The sequence below is a fragment of the Schistocerca serialis genome, chromosome 3, assembly GCF_023864345.2.
Source record: "Schistocerca serialis cubense isolate TAMUIC-IGC-003099 chromosome 3, iqSchSeri2.2, whole genome shotgun sequence".
In the NCBI taxonomy this organism is placed as follows: Eukaryota; Metazoa; Arthropoda; class Insecta; order Orthoptera; family Acrididae; genus Schistocerca; species Schistocerca serialis.
In genome coordinates, this window is record NC_064640.1 from 617,801,002 (window position 1) to 617,818,467 (window position 17,466).

Here is a 17,466-nt window from a genome sequence, read left to right on the forward strand (position 1 = left end):
ATATATACTGATGAGCCAAAACATTATGACCACCTGCTTAATAGCTTGTTTGTCTGTCTTTGGAATGAAATACACCTGTGTATCAGGGATCCGACAGTTTGTTGGTTGGTTTGTGGAGGTATTTGGCATTACATGTCTATGCACAGCTGATTTACTTCCTGTAAATATCGGGCCACTTATTTGTGTACGCAGTAATGGAGCCCAATAGTGACACAGATGGCTTCCATAGGATTGACATCAGGTGAATTTGGCCACCAAGACATCTAAGTGAGTTCACTGTAATGCTCCTCACCCCACCGCAGCACAGTTGTGGCTCTGAGACATGGACAATTATATTGCTGAAAGATGTCATCGCCGTCGGGGAATACATCAAGCACAAAGGGGTGCAGGTGATTCACACAGCTGTCAGCGTGTCTTCAATTACTACCATAGGTCCCATGCAAGTGCAGGAGAATGTCTCCCATAGCATAATACTGCTCCTATTAGATTGTGGCTGTGGTGTGCTGCAAGTTTTGAGCTGCTGTTCACCTCAATGACAGATTTGTGGAGATGACCATCAATGTAGTGTAGCAAAAACGTGATTCACCTGACGAACCAACAGATTTCCATTGATCGATGGTCGAATCCTGATGGTCTCGCACCCACTGCTATCTCAGCTGATGTTGTTGGGTCAATATATGAACATGTAGGGTTGGTCTGCTGCAGAGCTCCACGTCCAATCATGTAGAATGAACAGTGGGCTCCAAAACACTAATGCGTGCACTAGCACTGTGCCCTTTTGGCAGAGAAGCCACAGATAGAAGCCACAGATCACGACCCATCGTACTCTACAGAGCAAACAAACCTCCGAACCCCACGTTATGTGAAGAGTAGTGGTCATCCAACCATTTAGCGCCTAGTGGTAGTTTCACCTTTCCGTAGACGTTCACAACAGTAGCCCATGGGAATTCGACCACCTTCATTTTCGAGATACTGTTTCACAGGTTCTGCATAATAATAATCTGCCCTTTGTCAAAGTCTCTTATCTCAATGGATTTCCCCATTTACAGCCCATATCTTTACTAGGGTGATCCCCCATCTGTGACTGCTCCGTTTACATATTTTTGTTACTGGGGCCCGTGCCCTCAACGCCACCAGGTGGCATCCAAAGTCGTGGTGGATGGTGGTCATAATATTTAGGCTTATCAGTGTATACCAGAAACATTAAAGATGAATAATTTAAGATTAAAGGTAGCAACTCACCAAACAGATATCCTGAGTCATTGATACACACACAGACAAGACTGAAAACTTTGATGGTTTTCGGATGACATTGGAAACTGCTGTGTTCATGCAGTGTACAATAATGAAGACATGGAGGACTGGATTGGGATGGGTAATTGAAGAGAGGAAGGGGAGACGGGGAAGCTGTGTGGGTGCACAATTAGTGGCATAAAGTGTTGATACCAGTTCTGCTACAATTCTTACACAACTTTAACATGCACATGACCATCGATCAACTGTCCTGAATGAATGGCCGCTGCCAAACTGTGGCCATCAGCAGAGCTGAACCAGTGCAGAGCATGCTGCTGTGCCCAACATGCTTCATTTCAATGGCAGTCTCACAAATCATGCCATATACACTCCTGGAAATTGAAGTAAGAACACCGTGCATTCATTGTCCCAGGAAGGGGAAACTTTATTGACACATTCCTGGGGTCAGATACATCACATGATCACACTGACAGAACCACAGGCACATAGACACAGGCAACAGAGCATGCACAATGTTGGCACTAGTACAGTGTATATCCACCTTTCGCAGCAATGCAGGCTGCTATTCTCCCATGGAGACGATCGTAGAGATGCTGGATGTAGTCCTGTGGAACGGCTTGCCATGCCATTTCCACCTGGCGCCTCAGTTGGACCAGCGTTCGTGCTGGACGTGCAGACCGCGTGAGACGACGCTTCATCCAGTCCCAAACATGCTCAATGGGGGACAGATCCGGAGATCTTGCTGGCCAGGGTAGTTGACTTACACCTTCTAGAGCACGTTGGGTGGCACGGGATACATGCCGACGTGCATTGTCCTGTTGGAACAGCAAGTTCCCTTGCCGGTCTAGGAATGGTAGAGCGATGGGTTCGATGACGGTTTGGATGTACCGTGCACTATTCAGTGTCCCCTCGATGATCACCAGTGGTGTACGGCCAGTGTAGGAGATCGCTCCCCACACCATGATGCCGGGTGTTGGCCCTGTGTGCCTCGGTCGTATCCAGTCCTGATTGTGGCGCTCACCTGCACGGCGCCAAACACGCATACGACCATCATTGGCACCAAGGCAGAAGCGACTCTCATCGCTGAAGACGACACGTCTCCATTCGTCCCTCCATTCACGCCTGTCGCGACACCACTGGAGGCAGGCTGCACGATGTTGGGGCGTGAGCGGAAGACGGCCCAACGGTGTGCGGGACCGTAGCCCAGCTTCATGGAGATGGTTGCGAATGGTCCTCGCCGATACCCCAGGAGCAACAGTGTCCCTAATTTGCTGGGAAGTGGCGGTGCGGTCCCCTACGGCACTGCGTAGGATCCTACGGTCTTGGCGTGCATCCGTGCGTCGCTGTGGTCCGGTCCCTGGTCGACGGACACGTGCACCTTCCGCCGACCACTGGCGACAACATCGATGTACTGTGGAGACCTCACGCCCCACGTGTTGAGCAATTCGGCGGTACGTCCACCCGGCCTCCCGCATGCCCACTATACGCCCTCGCTCAAAGTGCGTCAACTGCACATACGGTTCACGTCCACGCTGTCGCGGCATGCTACCAGTGTTAAAGACTGCGATGGAGCTCCGTATGCCACGGCAAACTGGCTGACACTGACGGCGGCGGTGCACAAATGCTGCGCAGTTAGCGCCATTCGACGGCCAACACCGCGGTTCCTGGTGTGTCCGCTGTGCCGTGCGTGTGATCATTGCTTGTACAGCCCTCTCGCAGTGTGCGGAGCAAGTATGGTGGGTCTGACACACCGGTGTCAATGTGTTCTTTTTTCCATTTCCAGGAGTGTAGATCCTCCATAATATTTTGAACTTATGCATGTGTGATTTTAGAAGTAACTTTTTAATATTGAAGAATGAAGTGCATAAATTGACTACAAATGCAGTGGTATCCTATATGTAAGAGCATTATTACCTGAAATATGGGTCTATGTGGGTGTAATTGTAATCAACTTCTAACAAAGATTTCAGTGACAATAACAATGGATTTTAACAAATCCATAATGACTTCATGTGGCAAACAGGCACAGCGAAAAATATATATATTTTACAACGAAGTCCATTGACTTTCTGTACATTCGTTTTTATACATATTGCTGAGCAGAAGTTCTGTTCTCAGGAAACTCTGAAACACTGACAACGGAGTTCTTGCTTCAAAATATAAGTTGGAAACAAAATCCTGAAAATATGTCGTTTATGAAACTACAAAGGAAAGATTAACTGATGAGGGTGTTTCAACGTATGAAGTTACAAGAGCTGAAAGAAATGTTAAAAAAAAAAATTTGCGATCTGTGGCTTTCTTAGCATATATGCTGCTTCTGTGGTTCTTGGGATTGCTGTGGGATCCACTCATGGAAAGTTCATGATATTTTTGCAGATAAGTGTCCCACCCTCATCAGATGGATGGAGAGGTTTGTATGGGCGCACGACGGCAGGGTCTTCAGTGCCTGATCAAAACCAGATTGAGATGGGTGTCAAGAAAATACCCAGAACAGGACGATAAAACAGAACATAAAACACAGGTAACAAAGGTCAGAAAACTATGTGCGTACCCACACCGAAGCATGGGACGAAGCATGGCGTCAGCAGTAAAACATGGACTACACAGGAACTAAACTAAAACCTCCAGCCTAAAAGTTTTGGTAAGAGTGCAGACACATCGCAAAATTTTAAAACCCTAGATACACTCGTCTCATCATCAGCTAAAATAGAGTGCAGATCCCCTAAAATTTTTGCTTCTGCCCTTGCATCATGGTATAAAATGCATTCTGTTAAAATATGGCAGACAGAGATGTGCACACCACAAGCATCACAAACTGAGGGGGGGGGGGGTTCTCCAGCTTTAATATAAAGCTATGTGTGAGAGGACAGTGCCCGATCTGAAGACACGCGAGGGTCACTTCATTCTGCCTGAGCAACCGGCAGGAGGAACGCCACAGCCGAGTTGTTGACTTCAACAACCGCAGCTTATTGGCCGTCACCGCCAGCCATTCTTCCTCCCACAATTGCATGCACTTCCTGTGGAATGCAGAAATGACAGACTGCAAGGGAATAGGACGCTGTGCCACATCCTGCTCTCTGAAGGCTTCCTTGGCAGCCCGATTGGCCTGTTCATTGCCCCATATTCTGACATGACCTGGCACCCTGCAGAATGACACCTGCTTACCCCACCATTGGAGCAAGTACAGTTGGTCAGATATCAGCTGGATCAACTACTCAGCTGAGTACAGATTCTGCAGCGATTGTAAGGCACTAAGGGAATCTGAGCAGATGAGAAACCGATTGCCTCAAATACGATTCATCTGCTCCAGTGCCTTCAGGATCACGTGGAGGTCCGCTGCGAAAATGATATATTCATCGGGCTGGCGAATCCTGGTGACGTGATCAGGGAACACTACAGAACAGCCAAGGAAATTCCCTTGTTTGGAGTCATCAGTGTAAATGCCGGTAAAACTGTGATGCACATCTAAAATGTTAAAAAACAGAGACTGGAATGTAAAATCTGGCGTACTATCTTTCTTAAAATTAGTCAAATCTAAAGTAAGTCTGGGTCTCTAGAGGATCCAAGGTGAAAATCTGCTCCAACCTTTACGTAAAACATTAAGACCAGCCATATCCATCAAAGAAAGGCAATCCTGTGCGTGAATCCCATAGGGCCTCGTTGCTTGTTGCCGGTAATGAAAATGCCACGCAGAGGGAGCTGAGCAACGGTATGGTACGCAGGTGTCTATGGTGTGGACATAGTTTTATACGCCTAGCACACCATAAGTAGCTGTCACCGCATATGAAATGGCAGTTCACCAGCCTCTGCACAGAGGCTTGGTATGGGGCTTGTTCTGAATGCCCCAGTGTCCAACCTAATCCCTTCATGGTGCACAATGTCCAATATCTTTAAATAAGAAGGTCTTGCAGACCCATACACCGTGCACCCATAATTGAGCCAAGATCGCACGAAAGCCCTGTAAGGCTGGAGCAGGCAAGTCCTGTCTGCTCCCCATGTACTGTGGTTAAAACATTTTAAAATACTTAAAGCCTTAAGTGACCATTGTTTCAGGTCTCTAAGATGTGGTAACCACGTAAGCTTCAAGTCAAAAATGAGCCCCAGAAATCTAACTGTGTCTTTAAAAGTAAGGACAGTGTCACTCACCCTCAATTCAGGAAAGGTTAAAATTGAACGAGAACGGTGAAAAAGAACACGACTTCTCGGTGGAAAACTTAAAATCAATCTTCTGAGCCCATTCACCCAAACATGTAAGAGTAAGTTGCAACTGACGCATTGTTGTGAGGCTTGAAGAAGTGCAAAACACAGAGAAATCATCCATGAACAAGGAACACTGGACAGGACGTTTCACTATGGATGTAATGCTATTAATAGCTATGGCAAAGACAGTCACACTTAAAACACTACCTTGAGGGACACCGTTCTCCTGCTCAAAGCAATCAGACAGGATGACACCAACTCGGTATCTAAAATATCGTGGTGAGAGGAAGGACTGAATAAAAATGGGAAGACAACCATGAAAACCCCATTCGTGAAGCTGCTCCAGGACGAGACGCCTCCAAGTAGTACCATAGGCCTTCTTGATGTCAATAAATACACCTAGAAGGTGATGACAGCATAAGAAAGCTTGATGTATAGCTGCCTCCAGGAGTGCAAGTTTATCAAAGGTGGAACGAAACCTCCTGAACCCACACTGAAAGCGACTAAGGAGCTGCCAGGATTCTAAGATCCAGACAAGGCGGTGGTTAACCATCCACTCCAAGACCTTTCCCATGCAACTAGTGAAGGCAACACTACATTAACTACTTGGCATGTGTGGTCTTTCCCAGGTTTCAAAAAAGGAATTAAAACTGCCTCACGCCATGAGTCAAAAAGTGACTTGACTCCCAAAGGGCATTTAAAAGTGCGAAGAGGATATCTTTGTTGTGTCTTTAGAGGTACCATAGCACACTGTAATGGGTCCTGTCGTGGACCAGGGGATGTGTCACGAGCTGCAGACAATGCAGAATCCAGCTCCCACATGAAGAATGGGCAGTTGTAAACTTGATTAGAGGTGGACTGGAAGGCTAAACTTCACCTCTCAGCAACCACTCTATGGCACTGGAAATCCGGATCCTGACTGGCTGCTGCAGTATCTGTGGCAAAATACGCTGTCATAGTCTGGGTAATGTCTCACGTATCCGTGTGGAGAGTGCCTCTATTCATTACAGCAGCCATGGGGCACCTCACTCCTCTTCCAGAAATCCTCCTGATGGTCTCCCACACAATGGAACTTTTAGTGGAATGATTAATGGTGTTCAAAAACTGTTTCCACGTCCTCTTCTTGCTCTCTCGAATAATTCAGTGATATTTAGCCCTCACCACCCAAAAGGCTGCAAGTTTCTCAGCAGCTGGCCAACACTGGAACCTACACAGAGGCGCACGCCTGGTTCTGGTTGCAGAGTAGCATACGGAACTCCACCAAGGGACAGGTTGCCTCTTCTGGTGGCCCATGGACTGTGGAATGAATGCTGCAGCGGTGTAGTGCACCAGTTTGGTAATATGATCCACCCATGCCAGAGTTCGAATTGGGCCAACTGGTTATAAAGTGTCCAGTCAGCTCTACTGAGCACCCATTGTGGTGGTTTTCTTTCGGGGCCAACACCATCTGGCAGGTGAATCGAAATTGGGAGGTGATCACTTTCGTGCAAGTCACTGACCACTTCCCATTGAGAATTGTGGGTAAGAGCTGGAGAACAAAGTGAGAGATCAATGGCAGATAATGACCCTGTCGCTTTGCAGAAGTGAGTGCTCTGTCCCGCATTTAGCAAGTGCGCACAGGATGACAGGAGAAGCCTCTCAATTGCTCTACCCCTGGGACAGGTAATGGCAGAGCCCCAAAGCACATTGTGGGCATTAAAATCACCACAGATGATGAATAGCTTGGGGAGCTGTGTAATAAGGTCAGTGAGGGCCTTTTCATCAAGTACATCATGTGCAGGCAAGTAAAGGGAACATATAATCAATGGATGACGCATGTGCATGGACACAGCAACAGCTTGTAAAGTTGATGTAAGTGAGAGAGGTGAGGAGTGGCAGTCCACCCTGATGAAAATATCTATGCCTCCTCTAGCTCTCTCTCCACACAGGTCGCTCCTTTTTGTGGAGTGTAGACCCTCGGAGCGTAGAGGAGTATGAGGGATGGAAATAAGTCTCCTGGAGACACATACACAGGGTCTACCCTGAGAGAGTAGATGAAGTTCCTCCACATGTGTCCTGAACCTCTGCAAGTTCCACTGAAATATGGGAGCAATCTATGATGGGGGTAGCACCTTCATCCTGTCTTTCCAACAGGGTGAGGAGGCTGCAGCAGATGGAGGGGCACTCGTGGGGCAAGATGATTGCCCCACACATACGTCGTACTCCATCAGCTCTGTGGAAGAGTCAGATGAAGCATCAAGTAAAATGACATCAGCATGGTCAGGCCACGTGATTTGACCCGCTGTGACTGCTTTATAGGAGCTTTTTGCAGTTTTCTGGGCTTTGGTGGAGCCGATGTGAGAGTGGTAATAGCCATCTGAACAGCCTCAGCTGTTGGAGGCGCCAGGGTCTGGCCCAAGTTGGCCACTGTACCTCTGTCTGCTGTTCAAGTAGAGGCTACAGGCTCTGAAACACTTGCTGCCTTTCAAGTGTACTGCCATCTGCAGGTATTACTGCCAACACTAGCCACCTCCGTCTGTGTAGAGGCATCTGCTTTTTCAATGGGCTTCTGAACATTGACGCAAAAGACGTAGCACATGTGGGAGGCTGCATCAACTTGCAATCTTTATGGCCTCACCACAGGGGATACGCTTTGTTGTTTTTATATCCTGGACTTTGCATTCCTCTAAAATGATTCGGCAGTCCCTACTCCAAACAAGGTGGTTTCCAGAGCAATTGATACATTTGGCTGGAGACGAGCAACCAACTCCTTCATGAGTGGCCTTGCCGCAGTTGCCACAAGTCGCTTCGCCTTTACACCCTAAAATGGTATGCCCAAAACACTGGCATTTAAAACAGAGCATTGGGGTCGGGAAATAAGGCCTCACATTAAGGCGAAGGAAGTCAGCCTTAACATGCTCAGGAAGTTTTGTGCTACTGAAGGTCAGAATAAAGGAGTTGGATATGATAAGATTGCCATCAATCCTCTTTATGATATGTTGCACATCAACTATACCTTCTGGAGCCCACTCACGTTGCAGTTCCTCCTTGGAAATGTCGACTAGATCCCAGCATGTCACAACACCTTTGCTACAATTCAAGGTGCTCTGCAGTTCAGTGTCTATGACATATTTCCCAAGGCACTTAGCAGCTTGGAGGTTAGCTGCCTGCTGGGAATTGGAAGTTTCTACTAGCAAGGTCCCATTGCGCAAGCACTTCACCGATTTTAAGGATCCACAGATTCCCTCCAAACCCTTTTGTATACAGAAGGGCGAAACCTTCTCGAAACTACCCTCCTTCCGTTTCACTATGAGAAACACATTCTGAGGACCAGAATGCATTCTGTTACTAACGACTGGACTCGTCAAGGAAGTGCCAGAGTCAGGGGACTGACTACACAAGCCCTCTTCATAGACTGGATGTTACAACCTTCCAGTGGCCCACCCTTTCCACTGGGAGAAGGAAAAGATGATTTTGGAGGATCCATTTCGGTCCCACAAGCAGCTAGGGAAGTAAGGGTCCACTCAGACAGAGCCCCATGTGCCTGAGTAAGCCTTATACAACTGAGGTGCGTCAGGTTCCCCAGAGGTTGCCTGCTAACGACTGTTCCACCTTAACAGCCATGCCTCTCATCAGCATGCAGCACACCTTGAAATTGAGATTTTTTTTTATAGATGTTTATTCCAACCTCGTGATCCGGGCAGTCAAGCCAAGATCCCCATTCCCTGAGACAAATAATGTTCCATGGCTGTGCCACACAGTGGTCACTGAAGCAGGCCCAGAGCTTACGGTGACAGGGGACTGGCGGCACTTACCAGTCCCCAGCTCAGGAACCCCAGGGTCGCCAAGCCCGTATCCAGTGAATGATGAATGATGAATGCCGAGCCTCTTAGGGCTCCCACCCTCATCATATGGTGCAGATGGAAATTTGGGTATTTATTCTATCAGCAGCACCTGATGATGGTAGAACGATTGTCTGCCGAAGTATTGTGGACTTTCGAAGATTGTATCTGGCAGCACACCCGAAAACCATGGATACACAGTATTTTTGTTTGTTACGCACCACAAAAACCAGATTGATAACTCTAGAGTAGCTTCCCATCTGTGCCTCCATTTAACAATTAATGCAATAAAAACTGGAACTTCCTGAAGAACTGGAATGGAGCCTGTATCATTCCAATTTTTAAGAAATTATGCAGACTGAATGTACAGAAATAATGGGCTGAACTGCCAATGTCAAGTTGTTAAACAATTACAGAATTAGATTTACTTTTATTTGTAATATCTATTTATTTACTATAAATTTCTTTGTAGGAACGCTTTTGGTTTCCAAAAGTACAGAGATCACCCCATTTACCCACATTGTTATGAAAAATACACAATGGGGATCTGGTTCATATTCTATTTCATAACCTCTGGGTTGAGAACTTGAGTGCTGACATGACCCGCAATGCATTAATCAACGGGAAGATGCCAGAAGTGCAAGCTCTGTGGGGTATACTTCACTAATGTGTTGAAGTGTAACATTATTGACCTTTGACAGTTTGGAGAGGAGTGAGTAGCTCGCTATGGCACATGGACTATACTCCAAAAAGATAAGTGATATAAGATTTACATTGGCCATTCCTCAGCTTTAATGTACTGCAACAATTGTCCTACATCTGTATAGAAGTACTCTATTATGCTTGTACTATCATGAAAAAACACAGATGGCAGCACCTGTCACTCAAATTGGCAGGAGGAACACAGACAACATTTTGTGTAACTTTCGTTGTGGCATTTATGTTCCCCTCTTCGCCGTGTGCCTCAGAAGGCAACACATGAAGTACACTTGGTTGCTACATGCTCTGTATTTGTTTTCAAGATAGCCTTACACTACAGTACTGAAAAATAGAAAAGATTGATCTAATTCCCTATAAGCTTAAAATAATAAATGAACTTCCAATTCATAGATGAGACCATTTACTGTTTGTGAAATTGAAAGACACTGGGAATGTATTTATTTGGTGATGAAACACAAAATGACTGCATCCAGAGTCAAAACATACAGTATTTAGAAATGATTAAGAAGATGAAATCTGCCCATATTTTGGATTATAACAAAGAGAAGACTGCCGTGGACTACAGCAACCAGCTAATGGCTTACTTTCCTTCTGAGTGGAAGCTAATCAAGTAGTGAAGAAAACTTTTTTCACATTTTCATGACAATGATTATTAATTTCTTTTTACATAAGTAGTTTGGGCTTGTAAGCAAACACCTTCACGACTGATGAACAAAGGAGGCCTGGCAGAATTTATTTCCCCTCAAAGTAGTTCACCTGTAAATACACTGAGTGGGAGACATTTTCCTGAGTCGATTAAGGCAACAAAAATATCAAAATGGTCTACAGGAAATGTACAGTTTGTGCAAAATGAAGCAAGGCTAGATCTTTAAAAGTGGCAAGACAAGAAAAGATGCCAGGTGATATCATGAAGAATGTGACGTTTACAAAAATGCTTTGAAATCATTAATACAGAGCAAAAAGCAAATAAGTAATTTTCAATGAAAAACTATGTTTTGAAACTTATTTTTAGCAACAACTAATTCTATCTCTAAAATTATAAAGAATGTAGCAACTAGTTGCGGAAAAATAATTTATTTATCTTGTTGCAAATCGATTTCAACTGATATCATTCATCATTGGTACATTTTTCTAACGGATACATGCCATAAGTAGAAGTACTGTCCTTGGCAGATTTCTATCATGAAGTCACTTCATGATAGATGATCACTTCATGATAGGAATCTGCCAAGGACAGTACTTCTACTTATGGCATGTATCAGTTAGAAAAATGTACCGATGATGACTGATATCAGTCGAAATCTATTTGCAACAAGATAAATAAATTATGTTTCCGCAACTGGTTGCTACATTCTTTATAATTTTATATTCCACGGTCGGTGCACAGAAAGGGAACCTTATGGAGCCCAACATTCAAAAATTCTATCTCTATTTACAATACTTTAAAATATGATGCAAAAAACATTTCTGTTGTGAAAAAATACATTTTCATTTCAATACAAAAATATTGTCATTGATGTAAGTCAGTCTACATTTCTTTGCAATAATTCTTAGAAAGAAGATCCCGCTTTCAAATGAAATGAACAAAGTTCCGTGCAGTAGATCCCGTAACACAGAATTCAGAAAACTGGGAAAAAGCACAGTATCAGCCAGTTGAACTAGACTCTAGCATTCCAGTCCTCAAAATATTAAAGTGCGTCACAAAGATATCATCTTTGCTTTTACAGTTAATGAACATATAAATGCTTACTACAATTTCAAATAGCCAAGATGGGAATGTCTTAATTCAGATTTTGTAAATACATATTTATTTTCATTTAACACTTTCATTAAGATCAGCTTGCCAATAACTTCATCATTAGAAAACAGGTCTGCACTGCATGAAGTGAAAAACTTTAAGAGGCACTCTATAGCTATTCCAGTGATCTGAATACTGGCACCCAAATTCAATGAAGTTTACTCATGACACACTAAATGCAAAATGGCAGTGGTGCCGTTCATTATGCCTATTTCAGGAATGGTCTAGGAAAGTTTTTTCAGACTATTAAAGAAATGAGCACTCCCATATTCAGTAACAATATAAAAGTTAAGAATCGTAAGCAGAACTTATATCTGGTAATGAAATAATTTCATTTAAATACTGATTGAATATTCTTAAAATGGCACAGTGTTGTCCTACACGACAAAGCACGCGTACACACAACAGCTCTAATTAGTGAAAAACTCTCTATGCTACACTGGCAGCCACTTTAACAACTGTCTTACACACTTTTTTAAAGTGGGCAGTAACCGTTGACTACAGCTCAATCAGCTGGCACCCTCCATTGGTGAAGCTCTGGGAGACTATCAAGTCACATATTTAGCTTTTTACGTTTGTTTTGTAATTTAATTCTTAAGGTAGGGGGACGGATAGGGTGCGCATGTGCTGTGTGCACATGCAGGAGGATCTGGCTTCAGTCCACAAGCAGATGAAGACGTTTACAGCCAAGGTCAGGCTTCAAGGTGTAGCAGCGGCAGAGAATCTGACAAGTTGCATGGGACACCTCACGTCACTTGTTTTGTCTACGGGCTCTGCTGCTGAGGCACCTAGCAGTGTTCCCATTATGGGAGATCTGTGCTCACCAGACTGAGTTGCAGGTTGTAGCACGTTTGCGTTGCTTGCGGCATGAAGTCAATGAGGCGGTTTGCTGTTTGGCCTCGCCGATTCACCCTGTGAGTGGACAGTTGGCTGCTCCTTCGGCAGGGTCTGAGCAGGCAGACGGGGGAAGGAGTCTACTAGTTATCTGGAGCTCCAACATTAGGCGCATTATAGAGCCCATTGTGGAAGTTGCATCCATGGCTGGAAAGAATGCCAATGTGCACTCAGTATGTCTGCCATGGAGGCCTCATCTGAGATGTAGAGGAGGACCTGCTGGCGGCTATTGAGTATGCAGGGTACTGTTGCCTGCAGGTTGTACATCATGTTGGCACCAATAATGTTTGGCACTTGGGCTTCGAGGCCATCTTCAGGTCTTACATGTGGCTGGCAGAATTGGTGAAGATTGCTGGTCTCGTGCACAGGGTGTTAGCAGAGTTCACAAGTTGCAGCATCATTCCCAGAATTGATTGGGTCCATTGGTTGATACCCTCCTCTCATTTCCAAACCAAAGGCTCCATCAATTCTGTGACAGTCTTGGCTGCGGGTGGTTTTCTTTTTTCTTTTTTTTTTTTTTTTTTTTAAAAAAAAGGCAAGGCAGTAACTTGAGGGCCTCTGATGAACGTTCACCAGTCGATACACAGAGAGTGAAATCAGATCACGTACAAAGTACACACACTTCAACTGTCAAAATTTTAACAGTCAGCATCACATATGACATACAAAAGATTTAAACTATGCTGTAGAAGTAATATAACAGCTTCTTATGGAATCATGTCCCTTGGCTTTGTTAACTCTCAACCGAATTATTCCTTTTCAACCTAACTTAGACCTGCTGTGCAACAGTTCATGTTGTCACCACTAACTTTACTCGCAAAAATAGCAGAAGTAATTTTGAATAAATATTGAAATCAACATTCTGTTTACCAACAAATAGATTTACATGATGCTACGTATCCTGTCCTGTGATTGGCTGACGGGCAAATTGAGCATGTTTATATAGCTGAAGTGGTGTAATTAGTGGTTTTCATATTTACATACACCATGAGAAAATGCTGTTTCACTGATGCATCACAAAGATTTCTCCAAAAGATAGAAACCACACTGAAGTTGGCAAAAACTAACCTCAAAATTGGCAACAAAATAAAGATTTTTTCCTGTCCCTAGTTACACATGATGGTGGTCACATCACATTGCAGTGACACTGCTTGAGATGCACATGTCAGGGTCTCCCTTGAGAGATGGAAAATGTTTTATGGCCTGAACGTTTGTCCAACATCAAATATCTGTGAGGGTGTTTAAAAGTAGTAGTTCATGTAATAATCATATATGCAGATACCCTTCGTGAACACATCAAAAAATCTTGTTAAAGATTTTGACACTTTTTGGGGGTTTTAAAGGTGTAATTTTTCACCATCAAAAGGTTCTATGTACAAGTAAATGGTAAGAGGGGACATAGGGTACTTTCCTTAATGTCATCAACGCCTTGTAAATGCAGGCACAGAGAAAGGCAATGAAAAAGAATCCAATGGTATCGGATATTGTGAAATGCCAAAGCAGAGCTATGAGGGAGTGCTGAAAAGTAATGCCTCTGATTCATTTATTTATTTTTTATTTTTTGAGGAACAAAAAAAGCTTTTTAAATAAAATAAATGTTATTAGGATTCTACATGTTTATTCTTTGTGTCTAAATACTTATTTCTCAACATAGTTGCCCTGGTGACAAGCACATTTCTCCCAAAGAGAGATCTGTTTGCAAGTACCATATCTGTAGAATGTGACTTTTTGGACGGGGCTACAAACTCACCTCTGCTTGCATCGCTTCATCAAGACAAAGTGAAGTCCTCAAAATGTACTTTAAGTTTTGGAAACAGATGCATATGGATGGGGCTGAGTCGGGACTGTATGACGGATGGTCTCTGACAGTGAGTTCAAGGTGTCAGATTGTTGTGAATGTCGCAATGTTTGTGTGTGATCTGACACTGTCACACTGAAGGAGAGTGTTATCCATGCGTGGACAAACTCTACGACTGTCTTCTTTAGGGCCAGCGGAGTAAACATAGTGTCGTAAGAGTGGAAGTGTCAAACTGCTATCAAGTCTTAATTAACATTTTATTTTCAACATCTTGACATCATTTATGATCTTATTAAAGCAATGACAGTTACAAAATGTCCACTAACCATGCAATATGGATATCACTTCAATCTAGATGTATTTGAAAATGGTGATTAAGCCAAAACAGTGTGTCGTAAATAAAGATTACTTATTATAAGCAGCTATTTGGTGTATGTAATCTAATAATCTTGTCTTCGAATTTGGAACTATTATAATAACATTTGCTTTATTTAAAATGCTTCAAGAGTTTTTACACAAAAAAAAAGGGAGCATGCCCTTGTAGAACCCTCATGTCTGAACACAAGCAAGCAACACTTTTCAGACCACCAGTGCAACCGATAACCAGTATTGTCACTCAGATATGAAAATCTGGTTGTCACACTAATAGCAATTACACTTTCTTCTGTATGATTTTTGCTGTTCTGATCCAATTGTATAAGGGAATTTTTATAAGTTATACACAATCTGGCAACACTGAGGACTGAACAAACATGAAAATTACATGTATTTTAGTTAAAAGCTTGACAAAGAAGTGAGTATTTTCTTCCATCCACATCAACCTATATTCCTTTTAATACATAGTGTAGCTGATCAGCTACAGACTTCATTTCTTCAATGTATCCTATATTGAGCAACATTTTCTAACAAATTTGTTATGTATCTAAGTGTATACACATTACTGCAGCTGCTAGTAGTTCTTCATAGCGATCATAGATGGCGGGATGAGCTGAAGCAGTTCGAAAATGAGCAGTGTGGATGTACTGCCGCACATGTGTTTTGACGGACAGTTGAGACTGTTTGGTGTTTGTGCACTGATTTGTGGGTTTGAAAATTATTATTATTATTTTTTAACTTAAGTAGATATGGAGTAAACAGTTAATTCGATTGTCTTTACAACAGATTTCAAATGAGGTCTGTGTGTGTTTGTAGCTTATTAGCTACATTTTGCATTCACTGCATTTCAGATACTGACTAAATATGTCTCGAAAGAGTGACAAAGAATTACTTATGGAGTAGTTAGAGACTCTACTAAGCAGTGAAGATGATCTTGAGTGTTTCTCTGAGAATTCCAGTCAAGATGAGACATACATTGCTCCAGAATCTGTTGGTAGTGATTGTGACAATAATGACTAAGAAATTCATGCAATTAGGACTGAAGATGTTTCTGGAATCAGACAATGTGATTTATAACAAAGGAATTTCAAAAGATAAACAGTTAATTATTTCTGAACTACAGTCAAAATTTCATGGCAATATTTCATTACCCGAAGAAATAATAAACTTAGATCCTCCATACCAATTCTTTAAACACACATTTACATCTAAAATTTTCGATACAATTGTTGAAGAGTCTCATAGACACAGTGTGCAGTGTAATCCTGATAGACTAACATTCATCCTATGATGACACAGAAAAATTTATAGGCATCTGTCCCATAATGTCAACTGTTCTTGTACCTAATACGAGGGATTACTGGGGAGGAGTTACTGGTAATCATCTGACTGCTAACAAAGACAGTGGATCAATATGAGCACATTCATAATTTTTTGCACTTCAATGCCAACAGTGCAACAACATCCAGGGGTGAAAAAGGTCATGATAGACTCTTCAAGATAAAACCCATAATGGAGTTGATGAGATCTTGATTTCAAACCATCCCTGTTGAGGAGAGTGTTTTTGTTGATGAACAGGTACGTTTAACAAAGGCTAAAAGTTATCTGAAACAATATATGCCAAACAATCCTCATAAATATGGATATAAATTGTGTGTTATTATGGACATATCTGGTTATGACTATGATTTGAAGATTTTTCACTGGAGACAAACATTCACCTGAAAAAAGAGTGACTGCGGAGGAAGACTTGGAAGCAAGTGCAAATGATGATTTTCGGCTCAGTAGGGTACTACCAAGAAATATAAACCACAAATTGTATTTTGACAATTATTATACGAGTCTGCAACTGCTTCTATGGTTACATAAATAAGGAATTTACTCACTTGGGGTAGTGAAAAGAAAAAAGAGTGCCAGACTGCAAGCTTCCTTCTAAAGCCGAGCTGAAGAAAGGGGCGAGCATGTCGCAATCGTGGATGTTGTAGAAGTATCAAATGTAGTGTGGAAAGATAAGAGTGTGATGTTGCTTTCTATACTTGGACGGGGGCGGGAGGGGGCGGGAGCGAAGGGGAGACGAAGAGTCGAGGAGGGGGAGACGAAGAGTCGGGGGCGGCAGCAAAAGGGGGTCAAAAGGGGGGCGCGGGGGGGAGAGGGGGCGCGGGGGAGAGAGGGGGCGCGGGGGAGAGAGGGGGCGCGGGGGAGAGAGGGGGCGCGGGGGAGAGAGGGGGCGCGGGGGAGAGAGGGGGCGCGGGGGAGAGAGGGGGCGCGGGGGAGAGAGGGGGCGCGGGGGAGAGAGGGGGCGCGGGGGAGAGAGGGGGCGCGGGGGAGAGGGAGAGAAATGGGTTGGTTGGTTGGTTTAAAAGGGGGGAGGCAGCAGAAGGGGGGAGGCAGCAGAAGGGGGGAGGCAGCAGAAGGGGGGAGGCAGCAAAAGGGGGGAGGCAGCAAAAGGGGGGAGGCAGCAAAAGGGGGGAGGCAGCAAAAGGGGGGAGGCAGCAAAAGGGGGGAGGCAGCAAAAGGGGGGAGGCAGCAAAAGGGGGGAGGCAGCAAAAGGGGGGAGGCAGCAAAAGGGGGGAGGCAGCAAAAGGGGGGAGGCAGCAAAAGGGGGG

At 44.0% G+C, this 17,466-nt stretch overlaps 1 protein-coding gene across 2 annotated transcripts in view; it reads right to left on the reverse strand.

Moving 5' to 3' along the window:
- Positions 1 to 17,466, reverse strand: part of LOC126470502 (uncharacterized) — a 219,184-nt gene that overhangs the window by 54,935 nt on the left and 146,783 nt on the right. The gene's annotated exons all lie outside the window — the stretch shown is intronic.